At 51.1% G+C, this 23,989-nt stretch overlaps 1 protein-coding gene across 2 annotated transcripts in view; it reads left to right on the forward strand.

The window, feature by feature from the left end:
• The first annotated feature begins 251 nt into the window (after positions 1–251).
• Positions 252–23,989, forward strand: part of ZBTB7C (zinc finger and BTB domain containing 7C) — a 171,309-nt gene continuing 147,571 nt past the window's right edge. Inside the window, exons 1-2 of one of the 2 annotated variants that reach the window (XM_071730707.1) lie at positions 252–621; positions 1,522–1,617. The gene's annotated coding sequence lies outside the window, so the exon portion shown is untranslated. The remainder of the gene's footprint in view (positions 622–1,521; positions 1,618–23,989) is intronic. The other variant, XM_071730708.1, reaches the window with a different exon arrangement.

Genomic DNA, 23,989 nt, shown 5'->3' on the forward strand with positions numbered 1-23,989 from the left:
AAGCCCGCCGCGGCGGCGGGAGGGGAGGGAGAGGGAGGGAGGGGCGGGCACCGCTCTCCCCCCCCCCCTTCTTTCCCTCCTTCCCCCCCCCCCGTTCCCTCCGGTTCCCCCCTCCGGTCCCACGTGGCAGCGCCCCGACGGGGCGGGCTGGACAGCGGGACCCCCCTTTCCCCGACCCCCGGACACCCCCCATCTCCCCCCCCCCTTCTCTTCCCGGCGGGGGTGGAGCGGCGGTGGTTGAAGGGGGGGGGGGGGTTTGTGAGGAGCGGCGCTGAGGGGAGGGCGCGAGCTACCGACATCCGGGCCCTTCGCTCGCCGCCGGGAGCCGCCGCCGGGAGCCGCGGGTCAGCGCCGCCTCGGACGGGGCGGGCGGCTGCCGGCGGGCAGGTGGGTCCGCGGCGTTTGCCCCCTCCTTCCCGGCGTCTTCTCCGACCATTCCTCAGCTGACACCCCCCTTTCTCCCTCCTCCCCACCCCCTCCCGACACCTCCCCGAGGTGGCACCGCTGCTGCCCCGTCCCGCCCCGTCCCGTCCCACCCCATCGGCGGCGGGGATGATGTTCCCCCCCCCTCCCCGCTCTCTGACCGCCGGCGCTCCTTCCCTTGTAATTCCGTGTTAGGCGGTAAGTTCTCTTATTTTATTTAATATACATATATATATATATATTTAAAAGCCACCTTTCCTCCCACTCAGCCCCACCGCAATCCCGTACCTGGGCGGCGGGGGGGAGGGAACGGGGCTCGGGGTTCGGGAAACGGGACTTTGTCCCGTCGTCCCCCCCCCATATCCTTGGCACCTCTTCCCGGGGGACCCCTCTTCACGGGGCTACGTACCCCCTCCCCCCCCTTCTCCCCCTCCTCCGCGGTACCGGTGCTCGGTTCTCCCGGTGGGGTGGTACCACCGGTGGGTCCCCGAGCTGCGGCAGCATCAGCCGCTCTCCCCCTCATTCCTGTCTTACAGGTCTGCTATTTCTATTCCCCCCCCCCCCCTTTTTTTTTTTTTGCGGATTAATTATTTTTATTTTTATTAATTATTTTGTTGATTAATTATTTAGATTCAATTTTTTAATTTTTTTTTTATTTCGGGGGAGGGGGGAGAGGGATTGTGGCCGAACTTTCGCTGAAGTTGTTGCTGCTGCTGCTGCTGCTGCTGCTGCCTGTGGTTGCTCACCCCGCAGCCGACGCGATCCCGAGCGCTTTGCTCAGCTCCCGCTGACTTACGAGGATCAGCTTTTAATTGCAATTAAGACAATTAATTGGGGGTGACGCCAGCCCAGCCCATCCCTGCTCTTCTACACGTTGCGCTGGGGACAGGGACCCGCTGGCTCGGTGTCCCCCATCCCCTTCCTGCTTCTGGGGAGCCCTGGGGTGGGTTTAATCCCGGTTATTTATCCATCTGCTTCCCCGAGCCCGAGTGAACTCGGTGGCGGTCGTGGGTTGTGCGTGGGGTTTATGGTGGCACTTCGGGCGAGGCGTTCGTTGTCCCCCTCAGACGCTTCACGCTGTGTCATCCTCTCACTTAGGATTTTTGGGCTGGCGCAGGATTCCCCCACCCCATCCCGGATAACCCCGTGTCCCGCCTCCCCGCCGGCAGCACCCAGCCTGGGCGATGCGGTTCGGTACGTAGCAGGCACAGAACGGGACTCTCTGTCCTCCCGGCTGGTGGCCTGGAGGAGGGGGACATAGCGGGGGGGCTGGCTGTGTACCCCTGGCCCCACTGACCCGGGAACCTGTGGGTTTGGAGATGAGAATCCCTAGGATGTGCTCCATGAGGGTGTGGGGAGCATGGGGTGGGGAGTAAGGGGTGAGCATCCCTGGGATGTGCTCTGTTGGGGTGTTGGGAGTATGGGGTGAGAATCCATGGGATGTGCTCTGTTGGGGTGTTGGGAGTATGGGGTGAGAATCCATGGGATGTGCTCTGTTGGGGTGTTGGGAGTATGGGGTGAGCATCCCTGGGATGTGCTCTTTTGGGGTGTTGGGAGTATGGGGTGAGCATCCCTGGGGTGTGCTCCATGAGGGTATGGGGAGAACAGGGTGAGCATCCCTGGGATGTGCTCTGTTGGGGTGTGGGGAGCATGGGGTGAGTATTCCTGGGATGTGCGCTTTTGGGGTGTGGGGAATGTGGGGTGAACATTCCTGGGATGTGCTCCATGAGGGTATGGGGAGAACAGGGTGAGCATCCCTGGGATGTGCTCTGTTGGGGTGTGGGGAGCATGGGGTGAGTATTCCTGGGATGTGCTCTGTTGGGGTGTGGGGAGAACAGGGTGAGCATCCCTGGGATGTGCTCTTTTGGGGTGTTGGGAGTATGGGGTGAGCATCCCTGGGATGTGCTCCATGAGGGTGTGGGGAGAACAGGGTGAGCATCCCTGGGATGTGCTCTTTTGGGGTGTGGGGAGCATGGGGTGAGTATTCCTGGGATGTGCTCTGTTGGGGTGTGGGGAATGTGGGGCAAGGATCCCCAGGATGTGCTCTGTTGGGGTGTGGGAAGTGTAGGGCAAGGATCCTCGGGATGTGCTCTGCCTGGATGCAGGAAGCCGTGGGGTGAACATCCCTGGGATGGACTCAGTGTGGGGTGAGGTTCTCCAGGATGTGCTCAGCTCACACGTAGGGGGAAGACGGGGTGAAAATCCTCGGGAATGGGTTCATCCTGGGGTGAGCATTCCCGGGATGTGCTCAGCCCAGCTGCGGGGACCGCGTGGGGTGAGAATTCCCGGGATGTGCTCAGCCCGAGGGCGGGAGCGTGGGGCGAGCGTGTGCCCCCATTCCCGCCGGTGTGGGTTGCTTTTCCCCTTCCCTCGCTGCTGGCATCTGTCCCTTACATCCCCCGATGTCCCTCCCCGCTGTCCCCTGGCCGCACACACCGTGTGGCAGGAGGGGGAGCTCTCACCGCGCCGGCTGAACGGGACGGGGAGCGGTGCCGGTGCCGGTCCGTGCGAGGTCCCGGGAGCCCCTCTCTTCCCCGAGCAAAGGGAACCCCTTTCCTCTCACCCTCCCCCCCCCCTTTTCTGGAGCCTTCACCGCAGCTCCCTCCTCCCTGTATCGTGCTATTGATTGCTGAGCTGAACTTCCTCCCGAAATCATTAAAGCTTAAAAAATTGATGGCACAATAGAGCCCTTTATTAGCTACATAACTTTTCTGGTTTGCTTGCTTACTCTTCCTTTTTATTTATTTTTTTTTTTCGTAGTATTCCTTTTTATTTTTATTTAATCACTACGCTCAGGTTTGTGTCCTTTATCCCCACAACATCAGGACAATGTCCCTCTTCCACCCCACCTCCCCATCAGCACTGCTGTGCTGGGCTATTTATTAGGGAAAAAACTGACAAAGAAGGAGTAGATGCACACAGGATTTTTTTGCTTTGTTTTAATTTCAGCCTCCTCTCCTTGCAGCTTCCAGATAGGTCTATTTATTTCTGCTCTTACAAATAAAAAATATTTGAATGGGGACTGCAATATTTTATTCCCTGTGGTGCTCATCCCTCAGTGTAAGGGCGGCTGAGTTCTCGCTTGGTATTAAGTTACCATTTTAGTAACAGTTGAGTTTTCCTGAAGGAAAATCCCTCCGGGCTGGCTATTACCATGGCATTGTATAACCCAGCAGAAAGATGGATTACCTGGATGGATCTCCTCCAGCGTGACTTCTCCAAAGTGACAGATTTCAGCTAATTCATCCCTGCTTCTGTTGCAGTTATCGGGGTGGGTTTTTGTACAGCTTCTAGGAAATATTTGCAGTTATCTCCCTGGCTTGTGGTTGTAAATACAGGCACTGGTTTTCCAGATGGGACTGTTGGCAGCAGCATCCAGCTTCCTGCAAAGCCCCAGCTCCAGGAGTCAAGTCAACCCCTACCAGTTCTCCTTCAGCAGAAAAACAGGAACTTTTTTTTTTTTTTTCCCCCCGTTTCTCATTGTTTGCAGAGGTTTTGAGGCGTCCTTTGGAAGGATGAGAAAGAAAGAGGCAAAAATGGAGCGTGCATTTGTTTGTGTGAGTGTCTGGGTGTAAAATGAACAACATGAGGGCAATATAATATTTTGTTGAAGGATCCCTCAGTGATCCCGTGCTGGAGGAGGGAATGAAAGTCACGTAGAGGGGACACGGTCTCGCTGCGTGGCCTTGGGCCTCTCATTTATCTTCTCTGCTGCAGTGTCAGTGTCTCAGGAGTGTGGCTGCTGGTGCTGCCTGCATTTTCTGCTTGGCCCTCTCTCACTGCTGCACGTTACCATCCTCCTCCTCATTCCCATGTGGCTCCTGCACACTGTCATTTTTCGGGACCTGGGTGCTGCATCATAGTGGAAACCCTTGGGTGCAAAGCATCCCTCCCCCATCACTTTCTTCCTAGAGCAGTGGGTGCATCGCTGTGTTCCCTGTTGTTCAGCTTGGTTCTGGGTGATACTGACCACCCTGTGTGGCCCCTCTTTGTCTTGGCTGTGGAATATTGCACTGTGCAGCTGCAAATGATGAGGCTGTAAAGCAGGACTAGCTCAGAGGGGTTTGTATTTGCAGGTGACACCAGGCTGAGTGGTGCTGGTGACTTGTCAGAGAGACAGGATGTTGTCCTGAGTGACCTGGACAAGCTTGAGAAGTGGGCCCATGAAATCCCAACAAGGCCCTGCACATGTCTTGGGGCAGTCCCGGGTACCAACACAGGGGGACCTGGTCCAGCAGAAAGCAGGGCCATCTGCAACTAAATCAGGTTGCTCAGAGCACCATCCATCCTGACTTGGGGTGTTTCCACTGTCCTGTTGCTACAGATCCTGTTAAAAAAATCTGTCCCCATCTTTCTTTTAGGCCACCTTCAGGCACTGGAAGGTGCTCTAAGGTCTCCCTGCAGCCTTCTCTTCTCCAGCCTCAACAACCCCAACTCTCTCAGCCTGGCTCCAGAGCTGCTCCAGCCCTCCCAGCATCTCCAGGGCCTCCTCTGGACTCACTCCAACAGCTCCATCTCCATCTGGTGTTGGGGACCCCAGAACTGGACCCAGCACCCAGAGTGGAGTGCTGGGAGTGGGAGACTGGACCCAGTCTCCCCAGAGTGGAGCAGAGGGGGAATTATACCATATTAGAAGGGTTGGTGTTTACCTATGCAGGGGCTTTGCCATTTACCTGAACCAAGTGCCTAAAAACATATTTAGGCAGCTAAATCTCTGTGAAACCTTCCTGCTTCCTGGCTCACCCAGAGCATCCTGGCTGTCCCAGGGATCATCCCACCACAGCAGCACATTCTCCTTGGCAGTGAGGACTCTCTGTTCTCCTCTCCTGCCACGCTCCAGAAGCTTATACAATTTTTTTGGCTCTTTTCCCCAGAGTCATTATTCTGGGTAACATGGTTTGTTTGTTTATGCTTTTTGGTTTTAATCATACTTTTTTAAAAAAATTATTATTATTTTTTTATTGTGTCTGAAATGCTCCAGGGCTTCCTTTTCCCTCCCCACTCCCATATGATTGTTTATTAAAAAAAAAAAAAAAAAAGGAAATACTAGAATTAAAAAAAAAAAAAAGGAAATAGTTTGGTTCTGTACTGAATGAAGTTTGGCTTTTTCAGAGAGGATGTGGGAGAGAAAAAGGAGGGGAGGAAAAAAAATAAAAGTGGCAGGTGTGTTTGGAGGGAAGGGTGTGCCCTGCCCTGTATTTTAAGCCCTGCTGGGTCTGTGCCACTTGTTTCTCAGTGCTCTGGTGAAAAGGGAGCTGGGTCTTGCTGTGCTTTTCATCTCCTCATGACCAGCTCAAAGGAAAACCCCCCTTCTTCTGAATCTGTTTCATTTATTTAATTAGACCTCAGCTCTCCCTGGTTGGGAGGAGGTGCTGTGGCTTGTTTACCTAAGCTGGTTGGTCTTTGCATTTATTTATTTTTTATTTGTTTTGGTGTCCAGGAGGAAGGAGAGGGTGAGTGGGGAGCTGTGGGGCTTGCCAGGCTCCTGGTTTCCTTTCCAGTGGATCTCCAGGAGCAACAGGAGTTGGCTGGAAGAGCAGGGACTCAGAAGAAAGGCTGAGATGATACTCCCTCTTTCTGGTAGCAAGGAGAACCAGGAGCCAGCTCTGTCTCTGTTGCTGATGGTGGGAGAATTCCCACAAACAAGCAGGACTAGGATCTTGAAAGACCTTGGAGATCCTGGAGCCACCTTTGGCTGCTTTGCTTTGGGGTGGTTGCCCCATGTGCATTCAGTGGGGCAAAAAACACGAGGCCTGGCCACTAGCCCACATCCCCCTGGGCACGGGTGGGCTCAGACCACCGGGTTGTGGCCAGCATGTTGTCTTCATCAAGGCCATCAAGGGTGGTGTGTCTTGGGTTATTGGGTTAGGAGGGACCTCCAGAGAGCATCAAGTCCACTCACCCCTTGTGCATTGCTGAGCAGGAGCAGGGCTCACACGCTGCCTCGGGGCACTTGGATGTGGAGAAGAGAAGGGGTTGATAGGATCTCATCCTGCTGGTCCAGCAGCAGAGCACGTGTGGGGTGTGCTGCTTGTTCCTGCAGGGTTGCAGGTCCCTGGGGCAGGCAGGGGAGGGAGGTTGTCCCAGCTAGGGCAGCTTTATCTCTGGCTTTGCAGAGGTGTGAGGTGATGGCTTTGAGTTGCTGCTGTCAGGGATTTGTCCTGGTTGTGTCTGAGATCATCATAGAATTGTAGAATGGTTGGAAGGGACCTGGGAGCTCAGCTCATCCAACTTCTCTGGAATTATAAAAAAAAAACAATAAAAACAAACCATAAAAAAAAAAAACCCAAACAAAAAAGCAGCAAGAATTAAAAAGAAAACAAGCCAACAATGAGGGGTTTCTCAACAGTGGTACCAGCAGGTGAACCACAGGATGGCTGAGGTGGGAAGGGAGCTCAGAGCTCATCTCCTCCAAGCTCCCTGCCATGCCCAGGGACACCTCTCATCCAGACAAGGATGCTCCAAGCCTCATCCAACCTGGCCTTGAACACCTCCAGGGAGGGGGCAGCCACAGCTTCTCTGGGCAATCTGTTCCAGAGTCTCAGCACCCTCCTGCTGAAGAACTTCTTCCTCACATCCAGCCTCAACCTCTTCTCCTGCACTTTCAAACCATTTCCCCTTCTCCTCTTGCTGGGCACTCTTGGGAAAAGTCCCTCTGCAGCCTTCCTGGAGGTTCCCTTCAGGAATGGGAAGGCAGCTCTGAGGTCCCCATGGAGTCTTCTCTTCTCCAGGCTGAACAATCCCAGCTGCCTCAGCCTCTCCTCCCAGCAGAGCTGCTCCAGCCCCTGGAGCATCTTTGGGGCCTCCTCTGGACTCATTCCAACAGATCCATGTCCTTCTCCTCCTGGGGACACTTCTCTTCTTATGGAGGTAGGGCTTCTGTGGTCTTCTTCCAGCTAAACTTTTAGACTGGTACTCTGGGGACTGGAATCTTCCTCCTATTCACTCTGCTGGGGTTTTCCTTGGGATTTGGGGACATCATTTGGTTTCACCCCCATTCCCACCAGCGCCAGCTCTGATGATTCCTTTGCTCCTCCCTGGTCTGTAGAGCTGGAGCCATCTCTTGCTGCTGCTGTCAGGCTGCAGATTGATAGCGTGGCCTCACTCCTGGCTGGCACCTGAATGAATTACTCCAGTCCAAATAAATAAATAAATAAAATAAAAGTGTTTGTGAGAGCCACGGGTTGGAGCTCAAACGTTTACGCGGAGCCGTTCGATGCCCAAACATTCCATAAACTCTCACATGCACATAAAACACTGGTCCCAGGCTTCAGGGCAGCATCAGCTGCTTAATGACAAAACTCCACGGGGGTTCAGGACCTGAAATACAGAATTACAGCCTCTGCTTGGAGCTGCAGGGAAATCTTGAAGACCACAAATGGGATGAACCCTATTAAAAAGGGGTCAGGACACCCCCTGTGAAGGTGACGTGGACATTTTGTTTCTGTCTTCCAGTGGGGAAACCAGCAGCTCTCTGGCTTATCTGGAAGTTGTCAGCTCTGCCAGCCAAGCATCTCCAAGAGGAACGTGTGTCCTTTTGGGTTGTGAGGTGGAAAATCTTGAAAACCCTAAGGAACTTTAAAGGGTATTGATGTGCTGAGAAAAGTGGTGTCTCCCAGTCCGTGGTGCTGAGAACGGTGGTGTCTCCCAGTCCCAGAAGTCTTCTTGTAGATTTTTGGGTCTGGAGCAGATGAGATTCAGCAGTCTGCAAGATGAACTCTGGCCTTGTAGGACCACCTGGGCACTGCTCCTGGTGGAAGGAGCCTTTCCAGTGCTATCTGAACCTTCTCATTGCATCAGGTTTAGCAACACGCAGCAGAGAAGGAGGTTGGGAGGAAGGAGCCCTCTTTTTTCACTTTAATCCCCAAATGACATTTTTTATTTATTCATTGTCTCAGGCCTTCTCCTTTCTCCAGGCTCTGCCTAGCACAAGACCTGAAGATTTGCATACTTGATCAAATCTGATGGGAGTAACCAAATCAGCATTAGCAAATGTATGGACCTCAAGCTAATTGGCAGGTGATGAACTCCATGACTACAATGAAGATGAGCCCTTCTGGAAAGCATGTTGTACCTTGGCACAGGGACAGGGCTAAGAAGCCAGTGGCAACTCTGGAATAGAAATCCCTTTGGGGGATTTATTTTTAGGTTGCCTTGCTCTGTGATGAGCACACCATCAAAGTAAAACCAAAAAAGGGTGGGCAGGAGAATGGTGACCTCAGTTAGGCCAGCAAGAAGGTTGAGGTTTAACATCCAGAAGAGGCACCAAAACCTGGGACCAGCTTGAGAATTAAGTTCCAGAAGTTAATCAGGGGGATGGGAGATAAAACATTGGGGGTGTTCATTGTTGCTTTCAAGCATCTTGATTGTCAATTAAACAGAGGAGGAGAGAAACCTGACTGATGGCAGTCACTGAGGTTGCTCAGCAGGGATTTGCAGGCAGCATTGTTATTGCATTGCTGTCTGCCAGCAGCACTCCACTTGTCAGCCTTGCCTTTATAAATCCTCCTTTTGGGGGTTGTTTTTTTGTGGATGTTTGCAGCTTGGAGTATCATTTTAAGACTGGAATTTGGTACTGGGGGCCTTGATCTTCTCTTTAACCCAAAGGCTTGTGCAGACGTGGAACTGGGGATTAAATGAATCCCTGATATTCTGTTTTGGAGTTGGGTTTTTTTCCACCCCCCCCCCCAGAAAATAAATACTTCTTGGTCAGCAGAGAAACTCTAAGCAGGCAACGAGCAGCAGGGTTCCTTTAACATTCCCCATTCCAAATGATGAAGCAAGAAATGAGCCCTTTGCTAATGGGCAATTAATGTGGTGAGGCAGGAATTTCCCAGGTTCAGGTTGCAAATTTGAAGTGACCCGTTGTAACGAGACAGACTTCACAAAATAAACATCCACTCTGGAATTAATAGCAGCTCACCAATAGCCCATTTTATGTATTCCCCTCCAACATAAGAAGAAGAGGGTGTAAAACCTCATTTTTCCTTATATTGTTGCAGCTTGAGGATCTCACTTCAGCGGCTTCATTTTGCACATGCACCTACCTACCCCTGCAGCACCCCCTGTGTTATTTTTTGATGCCTTTTAAAATGTCTTTTATTATAAACTGAGCTCACAACACTTCCAAGTGTGAGTGATTTTATTCACCTGGCTGGTCCATTGATTTCAGGAGCAGGCTTTCTCCAGGGCTGCCCTTTATCTTTATCAGGCTTTGAATTGTAAAGAAATGCCTGTCCATCCTTGGAAAATCTCTGCTTCCTCTTGTTTTCAGCATGCAATCCCAGGTGAAAGATAGTGAGAAAAGAAAAAAAAAAACCACAGCATATTTTAAATCTGTGTTGGTGTAGGGAGAAGCTGGGAGGAGGAGGATGTGGGGTTCTCACAGCAGTCTCTGATGGAGTCACCTTCTTTGCACCAAATGTTAAATAATAGAATCCCAGACTGGTTTGGGTTGGGAGGGACCTTAAAAATCATCCCAATTCCAGTCATCCATGGTCAGGGACACCTCCCACCAGCCCAGGTTGCTCCAAGCCCCATCCAACCTGACCTGAGACACTGCCAGGGATGGGGCAGCCACAGCTTCTCTGGGAAACCTGGCACAGGGGCTCAGCACCCTCACAACAAAGAATTTCTTCCTAAGATCTCATCTCAATCTCCCCTCTTTCAATTTGAAGTTAAATGTGAATCAGGGACTCGTTTAGACACACAGGAGTCATTAGCAAAGTACCATCAACCCTATCTGTGGATTAATTTAGAGGGATGGCCTCTCAGGGTTGCTTATGTTGAGGGGATCTTCACACTGTGTTCTGTGTGAGATTTCCTTGGGCTGTGCTTGCTGCAGAGCTGGGGAAAAAAAAAAGCCCCATTGGAGCTCTGTGGCCAAGCTGAACTGTGGGATTGCTTGGTTTTAGGATTTTTTTTTTTGGGGTGTGGAGTAGAGGTAAATACATTTTTGGTTTTGTAACTTAAGAACTGGGGAGGATGCTGCTGTGCCAAGTGTTGACTCTCCCTCGAGCAGCTACAGATGAGAGTGCTGTTGGGATTCTCCTTCTCTGCTCAAAGGTGTTAAAAAGAAAATAAATCACCCTCCCCCCCCCAAAAAAAAAAAAAATGAGAGAAGGAAATCAAAGTCACCTTCCAGTCACGAATGAGTTTCCTCTGGTGCAGCATCAGGGGCTAAACCTCCTCTGACTTCCATTGTTGTTTCCCAGAGGTGTTGGGTGAAAGGGACCAAGGTGTGGGGAGCAAGGGTGGGGGGTCAGGATGCTGGAAGGAGGATTTTTGGGATACAGCATTCCCCTTCATCCCAGCTTGCATGAGGCAGTGGTGCCTTCCTTGGCAGGATGAGTAGGGACCTCTTCATCTTCCCAGCTGCTGCAGAAGCATCCTCCATGAGATGGGTCTTGGGGGCTTTATTTTTTGGGTGGAGGAGCAGCTGGTGGGTATGCGTGGGTTAACAGCAGTCCAGTTCCAAGCCTCCTCTCACCACTGGTCTTGGTGCAATTTTGGCCCTGGTTCCTATTGTCTCTCCTGGTTCCTCCCAGTTGCTTGGCAACCAGTTAATGGGACTTAGTCATTCCCTGGTGCTCCTGTCCTCCTCCTTCTCCTCCCTGCCATATTCTGCAGGAACAGGAATGTGCTGCACAGCTGTAGGGGCCCAGCATAGTCCCAGTCCTCTGGCAACTCCTGGCTTCCCAGAAATGGGCTCCCAGCTTGCTGGGCTCCTTTCTTTGGGATGAACTCCAGACCTTGGCAGTCACTTGAGGCAAAAAAACCCAAAACACCTCTGCCTGAAAAAGTGGGTGCTTGGGCTGCTTGTCCTTTGGATCCTCAGCTCCAGGAGAGGACCTGGGGAAGGGTGAGGAGCAGGGTCAAACCATTTGCTCTCTGTTACTCCAGATCCATTCAGCCCTCATCCTGCAGGGGTGACTTCAAACTCATCTTGTTGGGACACTTTTTGTCCTTGATTATTGCTTCCTTGGCTGGATCCTTCCAGGTGAGAAAGGAGTTTGAATAAATGTGCTGCCTCCCAGGAATGGTTTCTTCTCCCTGATACCTTCTCAGAACTTGGAGAACGTGTGCTGTGGATGAGTGTGGATGAGGAAGAGTGTTTCCATTGCATCTTTTACCTGGATGTGCCAAACATTGCTGAAATTTCCAGGCAGGCTGCTGATGTGCTTGCATGGGAATGGGAGGGGTTCTCCATGGTGTTTAGTTTGGAATTGGGCATATTCCTGAAAAATGTGCTTCATCTCCAGTATCTCCTGTGGGCTTCATGGGGCCCTGCTCTTCAGGTTGAGGAGGGGTTAGGTCAATCCCAGAGGTCCCCTAAAGATAATATCCTGGGAGTTTATTGAAAGCTGTCTGGGATCAGGGAATGTTTTTAGCTTGGGCTTGGGATGGAAGGCCATGAAGGAGCTGGAGGATGATCTGGAGGTTGGGAGCAGAACTTGGAGACATCCCCATCGGCTGAGCTGCTTATTAAACCAGGAGATTGCTCCACGATGAGGCCTGAATTTAGAAACTCCATGCATGCAAGAAGGGAATCTAATTGGCCAATTGCATACTAATTCATAGTAATTACACATGCAAATTAGCAGCATAATTTTGCATTCATTTCATGCAGACATTTGTGCCTGCAAAATGCTGGGACAGTTTCATGCCAGCTGGGGTCCTGGTGGCGGGAGAGGTGCTCGTGACATGCTCAGGCACGAGAAGGAATCTGTTTTTCCATGATATTTCCAGGGCTTCCCTGCCCTGGAAAATTCTTTCCCTGCCCCTGGAAAACTCTTTCACCTCCAGCTTGGTTCTTTGGATGGTTGTGGAGGAGAGCAGACATGCAGGAGGGACACGCCTGGAGCTGTTCCAGGAGATGCTGCTTGTTTTCTTCTTCATATAAAAAGAAATGCAGCAATGACCCAAGGGCCTTTTTCTTTTGGGTTCTTTAGAAAGCAATTAGACTTTTTAATCTCTTCCAAGTGTGTCATGGGCTGGAATCTGCATAGACCTGTGCCTGCTCCATTCCCTCCTGCTTTGCCTGTCTGAAGAAGCCACATGAGATGCAGTTTGCTGCCTCTGTTATCCAGAACCACCGTTACTGATCTGGGATGTAAATCTCAAGCCTCTTGTTTTGTCTTTCACTTCATGGCATCCGTGTGGCTTTACTTTGTCCTCCTCATCTCCAAAAATGTTTCCTAATCTCTGTCTGTGTTTGTCTGCTTAATACCTACGTGGTTTGGTGGTGGGCAGTGAAGATGCTTTGATATTCAATCTGCCATACCCATGGTGCCTGTTACCATCAGGGTTTTCTTCTTTAGGCAGGCCCAAAGAAACCCCAAGAACATTTTTAGGCACCTCTCACCACCATATATAAGGCATAGGCTGCACTTTGGTTTGTGTTTTGTATATATTAGAGGGATACCTTGGGAATCCAGGCTGCTTTGGTTGGACTTGATGATCCTGAAGATCCTTTCCAACCATGATTCTGTGATTTAGAGCCTATCTATGGGGGTTTCAGGAGGAGCAGGGAAACAGTGCCTTTGTATTTCCTCTAAAATACAAATAATAATACAGCTGTGGTGGTGATTTTTAAGGGTCATCTCTGTTGGACTCCAGTCTTCCTCGAAACAATAAGGTAAAAAAGGAGTCCCAGTTCCTCAAAGCTGCAAATCCTCCATGTGAATCTCACATGTCACAACACTCTGTACTTTAAAGGCACCATTTTAGTAAAGCTTAATATTGCCCCACCTGAAATTTAGTCTTAGGTAGTTTTGCAAGGGGCAGTTACTTATTTGGGAGAGGAAAAAAAATCCCAAAGTTTTGCTTAGAGCTCTTAACAAAGTGGATCCTTGCTGGGAAGTGTCTTGCAAGTAGTGAGTGTTTGGAGGAGTCTGGGAGGAGAACTGGTGGGCAGTGGGCAGATGTGGCTTGTAAAAAAAAACCCACAAACCACTTATTTTTCTTCTGAATTGGTTTTCCCTGCCAGACATCTTTCCTTGGCTTGCTCTGCCTCCTCTTGTGCTCCACCATATTTGAGCTGGGGAAGGGTCTGGAGCAGAAGTCTGCCCAGGAGCAGCTGAGGGAGCTGGGGGTGTTGATCCTGGAGCAAAGGAGGCTGAGGGGAGAGCTTCTGGCTCTCTGCAACCCCCTGAGAGGAGGTTGGAGATTGGAGACAAGGGGGTTGGTGTCTTCTCCCAAGGAACAAGGGATAGGGCAAGAGGAAATGGCCCCAAGTTGTGCCAGGGGAGGTTTAGATTGGATAGTAGAAGAAAGTTCTTCACTGAAAGGGTAATTAAACACTGGGCCAGGCTGGTGGTTGAATCACCCTCCCCGGAGGGCTTTCCAAGCTGTGGAGATGTGGTGCTGAGGGATATGGTTTAGCACAGATTTGGTGGAATTATGGTTGGACTCAGTGATCTTCAAAGATCATTTCCAACAAGAAGGATGCTGTGATTCTGTAGCAGTGCAGTCCTGGGGGTGGATTTGGCAATCACCATGGTGGGGTCAACAAATGCTTAGCACCCCCAAAACATTTGCACTTTCACTTTCTGCTCTGAAGCTGGGTTTTTTTTTTTGTTTGTTTGTTTTGTTTGTTTGGGGTTTTTTTTTTTTTTGGTTTTTTTTTTGGTTTTGGTTTTTTTTGGTGGTATTTGGGGATGGTTTTATGTGGTTCCAAATATGCAAACACTGAGCCCATGGAGGTGGTTCCACACAGCCTTTTGATGTTTCTCCAGTGTTCCCTGCACTCTGCTGGCCCCAGGGCCAGTGGTGCCTTGGGTGGCTGAGGTGGCTCATGAGTGTCTGGTGACTCAGGTCCCAAGGGACACTCAGGTGACTGTGGTGACCCAGAAGGCTAAATCTTTCCCTCCCCCCCTTGCTGCATGCCATGTTCAGGGATGTCCTCTCCTGCTCAGCTACCTCTCCATCACCTTGGCCTTGTGGGGTGGGCCTTTCCCAGAGTCCATCACCAAGATGATCCCATGTCCACCTTCCCATGGGCTCTTCTCCTCCTTCTTGCTGACTGAAGCTTATCCTCCAGCAACCTCCAGGTCAGATGTTTCAACAGCTGAGCAAGAGGAGGCTCTGCTGCCCCTATAAGTCATCAAAAATAGTTCATGAGGAGTGGGAAGGAAGCAGTGAATCTCCATGGAGCAGCTTTTCTCAGATGGATGGGGGTGGACGCTGGCAGGAGGTGACTTTGGGAAGGAGGCTGTGCCCCTGGCTCTGCTCACTGCTCTTTATGGAGGGAGAGCAGTCAGGTTTTGTTCTTCTTCAGAGCTGGAAATGCTCCAGATGAACCTTCAGGGAGGGAAGAAGGAAAAGAGGGAATTCTTAATCCAGGCTGAGCTCTGCAGAGCCCGTTGGAAGAAGTTTGCTGTTGAGGTGGGAGTGCCAGATCTTCAGCTTTCACTTGGGGTTCACCTCACAGAGGCACATTCAGTAAGGTGACCTTGTGCAAGGCTGCTGCAACCTCACCTGAGACATCTCCCCCCCCTTTCTGACCCTCTTCTGCCTCTGGTTTTGCTTTGGGGCACTTGGACAGAGCCACCAAAAGCCATCCCCAAGCCACATGCTTGTTCCCAGCCCACCCTCCACTTTGTGGGTGGGATGGAAATTGGATCTCTCAAAGGGGTGAGGTGGAAGAAAACCATCACCTGTCTCCCAGCCTTCCAGTTTCTGTTAAACTAAAGATGGGGTGGAGGGGTGGCTTGATTTTTTTTTTTTTTTTTTAATTAGTTTGGCCTGAAGTTTGCTGATGATACAAAACAGGGGTGGCTGACACACCTCAGGATGTTCAATATGAACAAATGTTGAGTCCTGCACCTGGGGAGGAATAACACCATCCCCCAGCAGAGATGAGGGGATGTCCTGCTGGAAAGCAGCTCCATGGAGAAAGCCCTTGGAGTCCTGGTGGGCAGGAAATTCTCCATGGGTCAGCAATGTGTCCTTGAGGCCAAGAAGCCAATGGTGCCCTGGGGGCATCAGGAAAAGTGTGTCCAGCAGATCCAGGCAGGTTCTCCTCTCCCTCTACTCTGCCCTGGGGAGCCACACCTGGAATACTGGGTCCAGTTTTGGGCTTCCCAGTTCAAGAGGGACAGGGAGCTACTGGACAGAGTCCAAGGGAGAGCTCTGGGGATGATGAAGGGACCTGAGCATCTCTGCTGGGGAGAAAGAGTGAGAGCCCTGGGGCTGCTCAGCCTGGAGAAAAGAAGGCTGAGAGGGGATCTCTGGATGTCCATCAATATCTGAGGGGTGGGGGGCAAGAGGAAGGGGCCAATCTCTGTTCAGTGGTGCCCAGGAACAGGACAAGGAACAATGGGGTGAAGGGAGAACATGGGAAGTTCCAGCTCAGCATGAGGAGAAACTTCTGTCCTGTGAGGGTGAGGGAGCCCTGGCCCAGGCTGCCCAGAGAGGTTGTGGAGTCTCCTGCTCTGGAGGCTTCCAAACCCCCCTGGATCTGTTCCTGGGGGATCCTGCTGGGACAGAGGGGTGGGACTGGATCATCTCCAGGGGTCCTGGGTCTCTAGAGGTCTGGGCTAATTTTGATTTTTTCCAATTTTTGTTTGCAGCTTCTGTGCCAGGGGGCTGAGGCAGTGGTGGGGTGGGCAGAAGGTTTGAGGCTGGAGCAGGCAGAGGAGCTTTGGTGTCCAGAGAGGGAGAGCAGAGCCTGAGCTGGGCTCAGCACTGCTGGGGGCTGTAGGGATGCTGAAGGCAGCTTTGGGGCTTCTCTTCTGCACCCAGCTGATGGAGTTGGGCAAAGTGGTGACGGGTGCTGGGACCCAGGAGGTGCCTTGGGTGTGGGGAGTGCTCTGGATGGGGGGGTCCTGTGTCTGCAGGCAAAACCTGTGGGCAGCTTCCTTCCCCCTGGTGTCTTTTCCTCCACTGTAAGCTTTGAGGAGCTGGACTGAGGCTGGAGCAAGCCTTGGATGTGCTGGGAGAGAGCAGAGAGCCAGAGGGACATCCTGGGCTCAGCAGAAACCTTCCCACCTTGCTCAGCCTCCCTGTCCCTCCAAGTCCTCCATTAGTACTGAGGAACATTGGGTGGGATTGGCTTCCTCTCAAATATGGGTGCTTCTGCTGGCAAGTTCTTTTGGGATTTTGTTTTTAACAAGATAGGCCATCCAACAGTGGCAGAGATTTTGGGTTCCTTTCAGGGAGGGCTTAATTTCTAAGAAAATGGCATTTGTGTCTTGCTTGTTGTCATTATGCCTGGAAAAAAAAAAAAAAAAAAAAAAAAAATTTTGAAAGACGGCCCAGACATGGAGAGAGCTTTGGCTGAGGAATAAAATGTGAGTTCTGGTGCTCTTACAGAGAAGGGTGAGTGAGACAACAAGAAGAAAAAGAGAGATATGGGGAAAAATATCTGATTTTTAATGGAAAAAAAACCAAAACTGCTGTTGGGGTGGGGCTTGAAAGGGTGGTTGGGAGATGGCTCATGAGCTTCAAGTGAGGGTCTGACCCAGAGGGGGCTTCAGCTGTGGGAAGGGAGGAGAGGAGCCAATGGGCAGGAGGGAAAGGGATTATCCTGGTGATGGACACAGGGAAGCCCCATGAGACTGATGGAGGTGGGGAAGCAGGAGAGGACCCCCCTGTCCATGGGGTACCATAGGGGTTAGTGTGGACCTCATGGCCAGTGATGGGATTTAGGGGAACCCCTCCCCCCCCCCCCTTTTTTTTTTTTTTTTTTTTTAGCTTTTCTTTGGAATGATGAGGGTGAAAACTTTACAAGTCTTGTTTTTATTGGGGTTTTATTGGGGTTTTTTTGGGGGCCACTCATGGCCAGTGATGGGATTTGGGGAAAAAACCCCTCTTTATTTTTTTTTTTTTAGCTTTTCTTTGGAATTATGAGGGTGAAAACTTTACAAGTCTTTTTTTTATTGGGTTTTATCTGGGGGGGGGCGAATGCAGCCCTTCAGGAGATGAGGCTTGAGGAGCTCTGCCAGGGTGGGCACCTCACCCAAGGGCAGGGCTGGAGGATGCTGCCTGCTCCTCCTTGCCCACAGGGTTTTGCTGGCCTCCAGGCTGTTCTCCTGCCCAGCCAAACCCAGCTCCCCGTGGCTTGGGAGCCATCATTCTTCCTTAAAAAAAAAAAAAAAAAAAAAAAAAAAAAGGAGAAACCTGGGAAGCAGAAAGGAGAAGCCTGCTGCTAAAGCAAACCAGATGCTGTGGTCCACAGGGGAGGAGGAGGAGGACACAGAGGTGGTTGCCCGGTGGGGAGGGGAAAGGAGGGAGCAGCACAATCCAGAATAATCCTGGTTTGGCTTTTATTTTTTATTTTTTTTTCTTGAGGGTTTTGGTCCCTGGACAAAAGCAGGAGGGTGCAGTGTGTCATTTCCTCCTGGCAAGCTCTTCAGCAATGGCACCGACTGGGCGCTGCCATCCCCCCCACCCCCCTGTTTCCCCTGCCCTGGGGCACAAGTTGCTCCTTGTTCCAGTTGTCTGTACCACCCAGGGTTTCCTTTCCAAGTTTTCTCACACCCTTTTAGAGCTGTGCAGAAGAAAGCTTTAAAGCCACACAACCCAGGAACCCAGGAGGCAGGAGGGGCATCCTCCAAAAAGCAGATGGGTTGGGTGAGCTCTGGTGATGTGCTGCATGGGGAAGATCAGGTTCAGCCCTGAAATAAGCTTCTGTCTCTCAGCCAAGAGGGCATCTGGACGTGCACACTGTGGAGTGATGAAGCTTTAGAAAATGAGAGCAGCTGCATTTTTAGGTCCCAGTCCAGGCCCAGAGGCAGACTGGGAGGACCGGGTCTTGTGTGGGCTGAGTCTGAGCTGGAGAAGACTGGCAGCCCTTGCTGCTGGAAGCTGATTCCATATGGTGGCCCTGATGTTGGTGGTGAGAACATCAGATATTGTGTCTTGTAGATTTTGGGGGAAGAAGGAGAAATCCAAAATCCTCATGGAATGAGGGATGGAGACTCCCTGTTTGCAAGGAGTCCCATGGACAAGACAAGGGGCAATGGGCACAAGTTGCTCCTGGGGAGATTCTGAATGAACACAAGAGGACAATTTTTCCCCCTGAGGACAGTCAGACATTAGAATGGTCTCCCAGGGGAAGTTTGGAAAGTTTGAAGTCTCAGCTCTACAGGGTGCTGAGACATAAACAATAATATTAGAAGGGTGGGACCAGATGATCCCTTCCAACAGGACATTTTGTGATTCTAGTTTTCTCGTGCTGATTTTCCCCAAGGAACCATCCTGTGGGCAGGACCTTTTGCCATCCCCAGATTGCTCAGGTGACAATCCAGTGGTTGACCTCGAGGCTTCACTGGGACAGGCCACCCAGGGTGTGGGGAAGACCCCATCCCTGGAGGTGTTAAAAACCCATGTGGAGGTGGCACTTTGGAACATGGTTTAGTTGGCATGGTGGTGTTGGGTTGATGGTTGGACTGGATGATCTTAGGGGTGGTTTCCAAGCTTAATGTTTCCCTGATTGCAGCCCCTGAACGTGACCCATCTCCTCTTTTGATCAGCAAGGTGTGTGTTAGGTGCACAAGTTGATGTCTCTACATCAGGAGAAGGCTTCTTGCAGGCTCTTGGTTGCAGCTCAGGGGATGGGGAGGAACATTTTTCAAGAGTAATTGGTTCCTGCATTATTTAGCTGCATGCTCAGCAAACACTTCACTCACCATGGGCTCAGCTGGGAGACAAAGGCAGGGAGCTGCAAACTGGATTGGAGCCCGGGGGCAGGCTCGTTCAGGAGGGATTGTGCTTCAGAAACAAAAGGTTTGTAGTTATCTTGGAGATGAGAGCCTTGGAGAGTGGGGAATTGCATGCTAATGGCTTATCAGCTGCTGCCTTTTAATTTGCTGACTGAATTCTGCTGCTGCTGGGAGGATGAGGTGATGTTAATCTGCTGCAGGTCCCCCAAATTAAAGGCCAGCATCTCCCTGTGTCTCTCCCGGACTCAGCCCTGGATTCAGCCCTGGATTCTGTAGTGTTTGCTGCAGATGCAGTTGAGTTGCAGTTCATGGGATCCTGACCCGTTTCCCTGGGGGGGATGGGCTTGTTCAGAAAGCAGAAAAGCCCAACCTGAACAGGTTCTGTATCCTCCAAAACCTTGTTCGGGTGGCTTAAAGCTGGTTGAAGGCTGCCAGCTTGTCCCATGCATGGTTCAAAACCAGGAGGTGCAATGCTGATTCTCTTCAGAATTGTGGAATGGTTTGGGTTGGAAGGGACCCTAAAGCTCATCCATTCCCAATCCCTTTCCATGGGCAGGGACACCTCCCACCAGCCCAGGTTGCTCCAAGCCCCATCCAACCTGACCTGAGACACTGCCAGGGATGGGGCAGCCACAGCTTCTCTGGGAAACCTGGCACAGGGGCTCAGCACCTCAAATTCAACAATTTCCTCCTCATCTCCAACCTCAATCTCCCCTTTCTCTCCAAGTTTTAACCAATTTCCCTTGTCCTCTCCCTACCCCCCCGTGTCCAAAGCCCTCCCCCAGCTTTCTTGGAGCCCCTTCAGATATTGGAAGGTTGCTCTGAGCTCACCTGGGAGCCTCCTCCAGGCTGGAATATGAGCTTGATTTGAACCCTTGGGTAAAGGTGGATTTGTGAATCCTTTTGAGCCTCACACCAAAGAATTTCCTCCTAAGATCTCACCTCAGTCTCCTCTCTTTCAGTTTCAAGCCATTCCCCCTCATCCCATCCCTCCCTGCCCTTGTCCCCAGTCCCTCCCCAGCTTTCCTGGAGCCCCTTCAGGCACTGGAAGGTGCTCTAAGGTCTCCCTGCAGCCTTCTCTTCTCCAGCCTGAACAACCCCAACTCTCTCAGAACATGGCTTTTCTTGGTCTAGAGCAGAATCTCACCACCCATGATTCTCTCCCCAGCTTGGCCATTGCTGGAAGTCCTCCTCTGCCTTTGAGGTCCACCCAGAAAAGCAATCAGCAGGTACTGTACCAGCAGAAATCCTTCTCTTGGTTCTGTTTGCCTGCAAGCTGTAGGCAACAGAGGCAGGCAGGAAGTTTTGCACCCTTTATTCCTGACTCCCATCACAAGGGCAGCCCTTTGGTTGGAGCCATTCCAGTCTTCCAGACGGTTTCTTTTGTCCCTTTGGTGTCTGTGTGTGTAGGTGTATCTAAAAACTCCCTGATGACTCTTTGGGGTTTGCTTTGAGTTGTCCTGTGATCTGCCAGCTTCAGTAGGTGCCATGGAAGGACGGGGTGACCCTAATTCAACATGGTAGATGCTCTTTTTGAATTCAGAGCTCAATGGGTTTCTTCCTGTGCCTGTCTGCAGGGGTTTGTAGGAGAGCTGCTCATCCTGGTAGCACCCTGTGTTTGCTGGGGGATTCTCTTCACAGCTTCACTGAGTTGGTTTAGCACTCAGGTTCCCCTAATTTAGGGCTGGAGGCTGTGATGTTTGCCATGGCTTTCCATCAGCATCCTCAGTGACCAACAACTCCAGCCTTCCCATCCCACCACCTCAGGGTGGCAGCTCCTCCCTTGACTTTTCCACTCCCAATGGGATCATTGCCAGAAGCCAGTTACTGATTTGCTGCACAAGGGATAAATATTCTGAAATACCCCAAAGAAGTGATTTTTCTGCTGCCTTGCTGCTGTCCCTGGTTTGATGCTCACCATCCCAGCTTTGCTTTTCACAGAACCAAAGAATATCTTTGGTTGGAAGAGCCCTTCAAGATCATGCAGCCCAACCTTTGACCAACACCATAAGCTCACCCTTAAACCCTCTCCCAGAGATCCAAATCCATTGAAATCCTTCCAGGGATGGTGCCTGCCCTACCCTGGGCAGACTATTCCAGTGTTTCCTCAGCTCCATGCTGTGTCACTGGCAGCAGGATCCATCCCTGGGATTCAGACCTTCCCATGGAGGAATCTGGGGGAAGATGAATCTTCCGGATGGAAGCTGAACCTCTGACCTCTGGGACTTTCAACCCTTGCTCTGTCTTGGTACCAAATCAACCAGGGAGATGTTGGAAGGCTTGGAACTTCCTGAGCAAGTGATGGATAAAGCAAAGAGAGTTATAATTAACTTTAAAGCGTGAAAGAGTCTTTAAAGGGAAAAAAAAACCCAACAAATGAATGATTCCTGTCTGGGCTGGGGTTGAAAATGAGTACGTTTTCATGTCACATTAGCTATGTTTTAGGGTTTTTTTTGGAAAAAAATGAAGTTATTTTTAAAATTGTGATAGGTAACTGCTCATGAAGTTCTCCATTGTGTAGGCCCAGTGTGGTTCTGGCACTGGGGTGAGTTGCTTGAGGCCTCAGTGTTAGCAGGTGGGGTTATTAACAGTTTTTAATTAAACCCAATCGAGGCTCTGTGGGTTTTTGAAGGGGCCAGCATCAAACAGTGGGTGGGACAGGGGGGGCTGCAGGGCTGCTGCTGGGGCAGGGGGTGGAGAGGGAGCCTTTTACAGTCCCTGGATCCATATGTGACCTGAGAGATAAGGGCTTTGGTGGTGGCTTCCCAATCCCTGAGGGGGCTCCAAGAAAGCTGGGGGAGGGCTTTGGACTCGGGGGTGTAGGGAGAGGACAAGGGAAATGGGTTAAAACTTGGAGAGAAAGAGGAGATTGAGGTTGGAGATGAGGAAGAAATTGTTGAATTTGAGGGTGCTGAGCCCCTGTGCCAGGTTTCCCAGAGAAGCTGTGGCTGCCCCATCCCTGGCAGTGTCTCAGGTCAGGTTGGATGGGGCTTGGAGCAACCTGGGCTGGTGGGAGGTGTCCCTGCCCATGGAAAGGGGTTGGGAATGGAGGAGCTTTGAGGTCCCTTCCAACCCAAACCATTCCATGATTTTTTGTGTGGATGCAGAACATAGGAAGACTCCCAGGACCTTTAGGCCTTGCCTCTCTCCTCATATGGAATTTTTGGGGGTGCTGCATGGATCTCGTGTATTCACCCCAAGCTTGAAAGATTTGACCATTGCTTTCCAGGCACCATCCAGCAGCTCTGGCTTTGCCACCCCCCTGTCCCCTTCCTGCAGGGAAATGTTGGGTGAGGAGTTTATTCCAAAACAAACCCCGGCTCCGTTTTCTGCATCCTTGCCTTCGGCTTGGGGCTGGAGCTTGCATCCCAGGAAAATAATATGTATCCAGGAGGCCAAGACAAACAGTGTCTGCCTGCTTTTTTATGACCTCTTGTCATTCCTCCCAGCCATCAACACTATTCCCTTAATAAGGATGTTTTGATCTCTGTAGGGGACTTCCTTGCTTCTCATGGTTCAAGCCAAAGGGGTTGGCAAAGGGAAGATGTGGATAGACTCAGGGTTCCTGCTCTCTGCAGCCCTTTTCATGGCAACTCTGATTTAGAGCCTCATGCCAGTTCAGAACTGGGGATGATGAGCAGGTTTTGAAGTGGAAAAGAGACTGAGATGAGATATTAGGAAGGAATTCTTTGCTGTGAGGGTGGTGAGACCCTGGAACAGGTTGCCCAAGGAAGCTGTGGCTGCCCCATCCCTGGCAGTGTCTCAGGTCAGGTTGGATGGGGCTTGGAGCAACCTGGGCTGGTGGGAGGTGTCCCTGACCATGGAAAGGGGGTGGGAATGGATGAGCTTGAAGGTCCCTTCCAACCTAAAGCATTCTGTGATCCTATGAAAAGGATTGTTGGGTTTTTAGTGGGAAATGTAGGCAGTGCATTTTGACTCAGGGCGAGATGCTGGAGCTGATAACTGTCTCCCCTGGGACTAACCCAGAGGCTGGTCTCATTCTGGTGACTTCAAGCCCAGACAGTGGCCCCACCACCCTCAGGGCCCTTTGAAACCCTCCCAGGAACATTGGGTAGATGCAAATAATTCATCCCAATGCTTGGTACAACAGCATCAAAGCTCTGCTTTGCAACCCCGGGTTGCTGGCAAGGGTTGTCCACATTGTCCAGAGGAGTGAAGGGGGAAAACAGGACACATTTCTACCTTCATGGTTTGCAGGAGAAGCTCCAAAACTTGTCTGCCATGCAGACTTCGAGGCAAAGAATTAATTTGTTTAAGCCATGGGAATTTTTTTGGTTTGGAAACTGCCAGAGGGATTTTGAACCTCCAGGGCTTGCAGTTCCAAGTGCAACAATTACAAGTTTGGGGTTATTTAGTGAACTCTGCATAGCTGTTTTTCCTCTTTCCTCGTTCCAGCCTACCTTCTAATTAATTCCCTTTAATTGCTTTAATTTCCTTTCCTCCTTATTTCTCCCTCCCTTCTAACGAGTGCTGTCATCTTTTTAGTCTGCCTTTCATGTTGGAGACTCTCTATTTGATTTCCTTTCACCCACGTTGTGTCTTGCAGCTATTTCATTCCTGGAAAGCTCCAGCTCAGGAGATAAAATCTAGAGTGGATTCAGAGAACCTGAAAGGACCGTATGCTTCATGGACTTTCTCTTTAGTAAGCCAGGAGATAAACAGAACATCATAAAAGCTCCGTCCTCCTTGGAAAAGGGCCATTTTTCCACCACCTGTATTTTAGTGGGGCCATCATCCCATGGGTGCTCTTAGTCACTGGTGACAAGGTGCAGAGCCTCCCGGGTGTCTGAGGCTGAAAGGGGCTCTCAGGGTGACACACTGTCTTCTTGTGGGGTTTACTCAACACTGGCATCCTGCACCCATAAATTCCACCCCCTGCT

Source organism: Heliangelus exortis, chromosome Z, assembly GCF_036169615.1.
Source record: "Heliangelus exortis chromosome Z, bHelExo1.hap1, whole genome shotgun sequence".
Taxonomy (NCBI): Eukaryota; Metazoa; Chordata; class Aves; order Apodiformes; family Trochilidae; genus Heliangelus; species Heliangelus exortis.